General features: G+C 50.4%; 1 protein-coding gene across 1 annotated transcript in view; it reads right to left on the bottom strand.

Annotated features, from left to right (window-relative positions):
* The window catches only part of Tmco4 (transmembrane and coiled-coil domains 4), an 86158-nt gene that overhangs the window by 64671 nt on the left and 14988 nt on the right, over window positions 1–6499 (bottom strand). The gene's annotated exons all lie outside the window — the stretch shown is intronic.

Below are 6499 nucleotides of genomic sequence, written 5' to 3'. Positions count from 1 at the left end.
GGGTCTCGGACTTGTAATGATTCTCCTGTTTTCATCCTCCCGAGTGCTGGCATTACAGGCATGAGCCACCACGCCTGGACTCCATCGCTAGCTCAGCACACCTGGATCGGACCCTGGCCCCTGCACTTACCTAAGCAAGTGCTTAGTCCACTGAGCTATCTCACCAGCCCTAATCTGGAGATTTCTAACATCAAGGTCTATGTGTATCTGTCTCATGGAGAACTATGGGCCCATAATGAAATGGCTCTTGAGAAAAGTTTGCTACAACTTTTGGGGGGGAAAATGCACACACAAAGAAACAATTTTCTAAAAAAAAATTATGTATTTGGTACAGGGTCTCACTATGCAGCTCAGACTCTTAGTGTTCTTCCTGTTTTCAACCTCCCCAGCTCTGGGATTACAGGCGTGCACCGCCACGCCAGGTCTCAGTGGCCTGCTCAGTGTGCTCCAGGGGTGGGGCTAGCATGGCATGTGGTATTGGGGATCGAACCTGAGTCCTTGTGCTTGCCTAGGCAGGCACTTAGACCTCTGAGCTACCTCTGTGGCCCTCTTTTTTCTTTTATGACAGTCTATTGCTACATGGTATCTTGCCTAAACTGGGCTCAAAGTTGGCCATCTTCCTGTCTCAGCCTCTTAGAGTGCTGGAATTATAGCTGTATGCCACTACACTAGCAAGAGTGGGTGATTTTTTTTTTTTTTTTCAGAATTACCCATAGTGAGCCTGGCATTGTCCAGAGACTAAGGCAGGGAGATTGTGGTAAGTTTGAAGCCTGCCTGGGCTACAGGGTGAGTTCAGGCTCAGCCTATACTGCATAGCAAGACTCTGTCTCAAAAATAAATAAATAGATAGATAAATAAATAAAATAAATAAAATGCCCACAGTACACTTTCAGTTAACTTTATAATTGAAAAAAGTGAATCAAAATTTAACCAAACTTGGACCAGCAAGTTAGCTCAGCGGACTAAAGCCCCTGCTTCAGCAAGTTTAGGCCAGCACAGGGACTGTGGTTTGATCCCCAGAACCACATGCCACGCCAGCCCTGCTCCCAGGATGCGCTGAGCCAGCCAGAGCCTGGGTGTGGTGGTGCATGCCTGTAATCCCAACACTGGGGAGGCTGAAAGCAGGAGGATCACCATGAGTCCGAGCTGTGTAGTGAGACCCTGTGCCAACCAAATACATTAAAAAAAAAATCAAACTTTTATTATATAGCCTAAAGCTTGTAAGAATGTTAACACCTGGTTAGTGGGGGAGGCGCGCTAAAAGAGGTCAAATGAACTGACCACAGGCAAGGATTTCTGTCCTCGGACAGCACAATGGACAGTGCCCTAAGCAAGGTAACTGCTTCACCTAAGACTGATGTTCATCAACTCTTCTGTGGGCTCTATATGGCATAAGGGACTCTGGTGACCTCAGAAGGCAACACCTCCCCATCACCCAGCCAGGGTCGGGGGCTCCCCATCCCCATGCAATGTCCTGGAGTTCTTCAGATCCCACCTACCAGCTCTCCTACACCCTCCTCACCTCCTCCCATCTTCAAAGCTCCCCTTGGCTTAGCTCCTGGAACCCTCTTTTGAGGCCCCAGCCAAGCCACTCTGCACGGCCCCCCATCACACAGCTGTCTGCAGAGCTCAGTCCGTGCCCAGCAGCCTGGCACTGTGGGCACTGGCTCTCAGCTGCTCCCAACCTTCCTCAGCACCACCTCTCACCCTGAGGCTCTCCAGCTGAACAGTCTGTTTCAATTCCTCCTCTCTGGTTTTCTACCAGAAGGGCCTTTATCCTCCTTATCCCCAGAAATGAATAGACATCCCTTACCACAGTGTTCTGTGCAGTTAGCTGTATTAATCTCCTACAGCTGCTGTAGCAAATATCAGACTCAATGGCTTAAGACAACACACATTACCTATCCCTCAGGGCTATGGCCACTCGTCCTTTGTCAAGGTACCTGCAGGGCTGTGCGCCTCCTGCAGAATGCTTTCCTTGCCTTTCCTAGCTTCTGGGAGCCACCAAAACCTCTGCTTCTCTCACTGCGCCTCGTCCTCCTTCTCCCCTAACAAAGCCCACATGATTCCCACAAGAACAGAGCCCCAGGAGAGTGGTGGATGAGCTCTACATCTCAAGATGTTCAACTCAGTCACAGTTACAAAAGCCTTTCACCATGGAGGGTTAACAAAGTCGCAGGTGCCAGGAATTCAGACGTAGACACCTCTGTGTGGAGGGCATTATTCTATCATTTAAACCTTGAATTAGAAACCCTGGGTTTCCCCCCAAGATGAGGCTCAGCCGTCCCTCCTCTGTGAGCCCTCTCCCTGGGGTCTCTTGCCTTCTCCATGTGGCTGTCCTTGTTTATGTCTTACTGGAAGGACCATAAGCTCACCTAGCTGGGTGTTCAACTCCAGCACCCGCCCGGGGCAAGACACCCACTCAGAGGTCCAACTGTGTGCCTACAAAATGAACGAACTTTGGATTTTTATGATACGTTCTTTATGATTGAAGCGTTGGTTCTTTAGGGCTTCTACACTGGATTTCTTCGACAGCTAGAGATAGGACTTGGCCTTCAGTTCTTCTACACCAACCTTCCTTGTGGGGGTGCTCTGAAGACCCTGAGGGATGAAAATGCCAACTGCCAGTTCCAGCTGCCCATCAGCATTATAAGCTGAGAAACTTTCCCCAAGTGAGGTTTCCTGAACCCTGGCTTAAGAGAGCCCCCCTTCTCCTGGCTCTGATTTCCTGTTCAGCATGACTTAGCCCCCAAAGCCTGAGCTTCAGCAGAAGAAATCAGGAGGTCCTTCTTTAATCTAGGGTCCACAGCGGTGGCCTTCTGTCACCTCTCATGGCCCAGCCACAATTCCTGGATGCCCTCAGTCACCTCCCAGGGTGAGGAATCGACTACGTGCTGAGGGACAATCACACACTGCACGTTGGAATTACTGGGTGAGTAAGAGCTCCACAGACAAAGCAGCTCCTTGTGGCTTTGAAGAAGCAGAGGCTGTTGTTCCTGAGTGACAGGCAGTGGCAATCAAAGTTCGGTCATGATGAATAATGGGCAGCAATCATAATTAGCGCTACTACACGCTCCATCGGTCAAGGTCACTGTGATTCAGCTCCGAGAGCCACAGGTGCACAGGTGATTAATAACCTCGTGTTCAGGATGCCAGGCTCAAGCTCCTGGGATGGTCGGGGACCCTGGCGGTTGGGCCGCTAATTTTTGAGCTGAGCTTGTATTTATGGAAAGCAGATGGGGTCATGCATCCCACACTACCTAGGCCATGGGAATTCTCGGGCTCAAATTTATTGCCAGCCCACCAGGTGACCACCTCAGTCCCCAGGGGCCCATAACACATGCCCATCCACCTGTCCACCCCGGGGCTCAGGCCAAAAGAGCCTGGGTGTTGTTCTCCATTGTCCTGATGCCCTGTCCTGACATCTAATCCACCAGCTCACATAGAGAACTGCACCTCCAAACTCCTGTGTCCTGGGTGTGAACACTTAACTCTGTCTACTGCCACTACCTGCAGCCACTGCACTGGTTTCTCCTCCTTCATTCTGATCCCTGCCTCTCATCTGTCATGGAGATTCTTTCAAGTCATCAGTCTGATTGTGTTTTCTTCTTGGTTTAATACAACTCTCCCATGGCTCCCCAAAGCCTTAGATAGAATCCACATTCCTTTCCTCTGGTCTGAAAGACTCCATTCTCTGGCCCCTCCCTGCCACCCTCTTTCCTCATCTTCAACCTGTTCTCTCTGTTTCTCTCTGTCTCTGTCTCTCTCTGTCTCTCTGTCTCTCTCTGTCTCTCTCTCTCTCTCTCTCTCTCTCTCTCTCTCTCTCTCTCGTATTTTTGAGACAGTGTCTGGCTATGTAGTTCAGGCTGGTCTTGAGCTTGCAGTGATCCTCCTGACTCAGCCTCCTGAGTCCCTGCTTTATGTGCCAGCATCTGTCCTTCCAAGAATAAGCTCATGCCTGCCTCGAGGCCTTTGCACTTGCTGTTCTCGATGCCTAGGGAGCAGCTCCTCCAGAGCGCTGCTGGGCCAGCCCTTTTCCACCAGCCAGTCCTCAACTGAAATAGCAACTCTTCAGTGAGGCCAGTGGCTCCTGAAATAGAGCACCGCATCCCCTAGCCATCCTGTCCCCATCACCCTGTTTCCCACTGCTGTATTATGGCAGTTATGAATCCAGTCCAGGACTTTTAGACCGAAGACTAGGAGCTGGCCTCTGAGGTCCTTTCCCCAGGCAGGCACCATCAAGATTCCAGGGTCGAGTGGTCTTGGGAGTCCAAGAGCAGCATGGTAGCACGAGGTTTTTTGCGATCCCAATGGGACAGTGGTTCCTAAACCTTAATGAGCAAAAGATCACTGGGGAGCCCACAAAAGGGAGGGGCTCTGCAATCTGGTTTTCTGACCCCCCCCCCAGGGCCTTGGGCAGTGGACTGTTCTCTACTCCAAGCAGCCGACTCTCCTCCTGCAGGGGCCAGTTCGGAGGAAGGAGATGGAGAGGGCCCTCTGCGGACAAAGGGAATCAGCGACCAACATCCTACACCTGACCTATGCGCCAGCTCACGTGAGGAGCTTGGGGGCATGCAGGGAGCTTGCTTATCTTCCTCCCAGTGGGCCTAGGAAGTTGGCATTATGATGCTCTATTCTGTAGATGAGGGAAGAAAAGGCACAGAGAGACAGAGAAACCTTCTCAAAATCACACAGATGGGAGAGTGGGAGAGAAGGTTGTGATGCAGGATAATCTGATGTCAACATTTCCACTCATTCCACTGTGGTTGTCTTAAAGCTGAATTACCCTTTTTGTTTGTTTGTTGGAGACAGCATCTTGCTAAATCTCTAAATTGCTCAGGCTGGGCCTGCACTTGTGATCCTCGTGCCTCAGCCTCCCAGAGAGCTGAGATTACAGATGTGTGTCACTACGCCCAGCGTGAGTGTTCAGTTTTTATTTGCTAAATAGGTGAACCAGGCTGTTTCCATATTGATAACAATCTGTAGGATGCTGACAGAGAACTTACCAACTAGGTCACTGTACCCACAGTTCACTGTCGCCAACAGATCACTTCTCAAACCTTTCTGATTCTTCAGGGAGTCAGGGTTTAGCTCCTAGGAACAGACCTCCACTTTGTGGCAGAGACTGCTGTGGCTCATGTGCCATGCCTGTCCCGTGTCCCTGGGTTGGTGCTCATTCTCCAAGCACAGGTTACAAACTCAGAACCCAGAGGGCACAGGTCGCAATTCCACTTAAGTTTCCCTGGTGCCAACTCCGAGTCCACAGTGAGATTCGCCTCTCTTTGAATGGTACTTTGAAACTTTGGAATGTAACCCTGGATCACTCAAACCTTCCAGCACCTTAATTTCCTTCGGGTAGAGATAACAGTACATATTCCAGTAGCTGATTTGAGAGTTATAGGCTGTATAATAATCCACAATCTAAGGGGCCCAACAAGCAACCAGGGTGACTTATAAAGATTATCAAATGCAAATGATCTGGCCCCACCTGATACGGTGGTGATGTTTTTGTTTTGTTTGGTTTCCTAGAGAGCATCTGGCAATGTCTACTGACATTTTTGGTTGTTGCAATCAGGAACAGATACTGGCATCTAATGGGCAGAGGCCAGAGAAACTGCTAATACTCCAGCGCCCAGGGCAGCCCCCTTAGCAAGGATTATCGAGCCCGAACATCCACAGAGCCAAGGTGATGGGGCTGGGGAGATGGCTCAGTAGAATAAGTGCTTGCCTGGCAAGCACAAGGGCCTGAGTTCTATCCCTGGTTCCAACAAAAAAACCCAAACAAACAAAAAACAGAGCCAAGCTGAGTAAGCCTGACTTCGAGTTACCACAGCAGACTGCCTCCCTGCAGCCTAGAAGATGTGCTTATACAGTTGCAGGGGCAAAGAGCGTCACAGGTTTCCACTTGATGAGAAGAAAATGATTAGCACACTCGGAGAAGCACACCCAGCTGCGCACGTGGAGTCGTTCTTTGACTGAGATCCCCCGAGTGTCTGTGAAAGCCAGTACTCCAGGACTTCTGGGAAATGCAGCTCTTTGTGTTGGTTTACTGGGCCAATTCCGCAACTCCTCACTCAAGTCTTACACCCAGGGAAGAATCCTTCAGCAAGGGGAGCTCTTCCCTGTGCCTGCTCCCACCCTGCGAGTCTCCATGGGAAGGAGGACTCAGACAAACCACCCTGCTCTTGACCTAAGCTTCTTCTCTAAAGAAAGGACAGTCATCCGTCCTCCTGTCCCGCATTCTTCCTGACCCTGCCCTCCCTCCCTTTCCTCCTTCTTTCCTTCCTTCCTTCTACCCTCCTTTCTTCTTTCTTCCCTTCCACAAATACTGATGCTGACTATGTATTCCTCTACGGTACAGGTGTGGGAAGTAATAGTAAACAGGCCAGACAAAGGCTCAGTCCTCATGGATCTTGTGGGAAAGGAGTTGGGCAACTGACTCATCTCTTCTCTCTCCTCCCCTCCCCTCCCCCCTTCCCCTTCCCTTCCCTCCTCTCTC

Source organism: Octodon degus, unplaced genomic scaffold, assembly GCF_000260255.1.
Source record: "Octodon degus isolate 3935 unplaced genomic scaffold, OctDeg1.0 scaffold00092, whole genome shotgun sequence".
Lineage (NCBI taxonomy): Eukaryota > Metazoa > Chordata > Mammalia > Rodentia > Octodontidae > Octodon > Octodon degus.
This window is presented reverse-complemented; position numbering and strand designations above follow the sequence as displayed.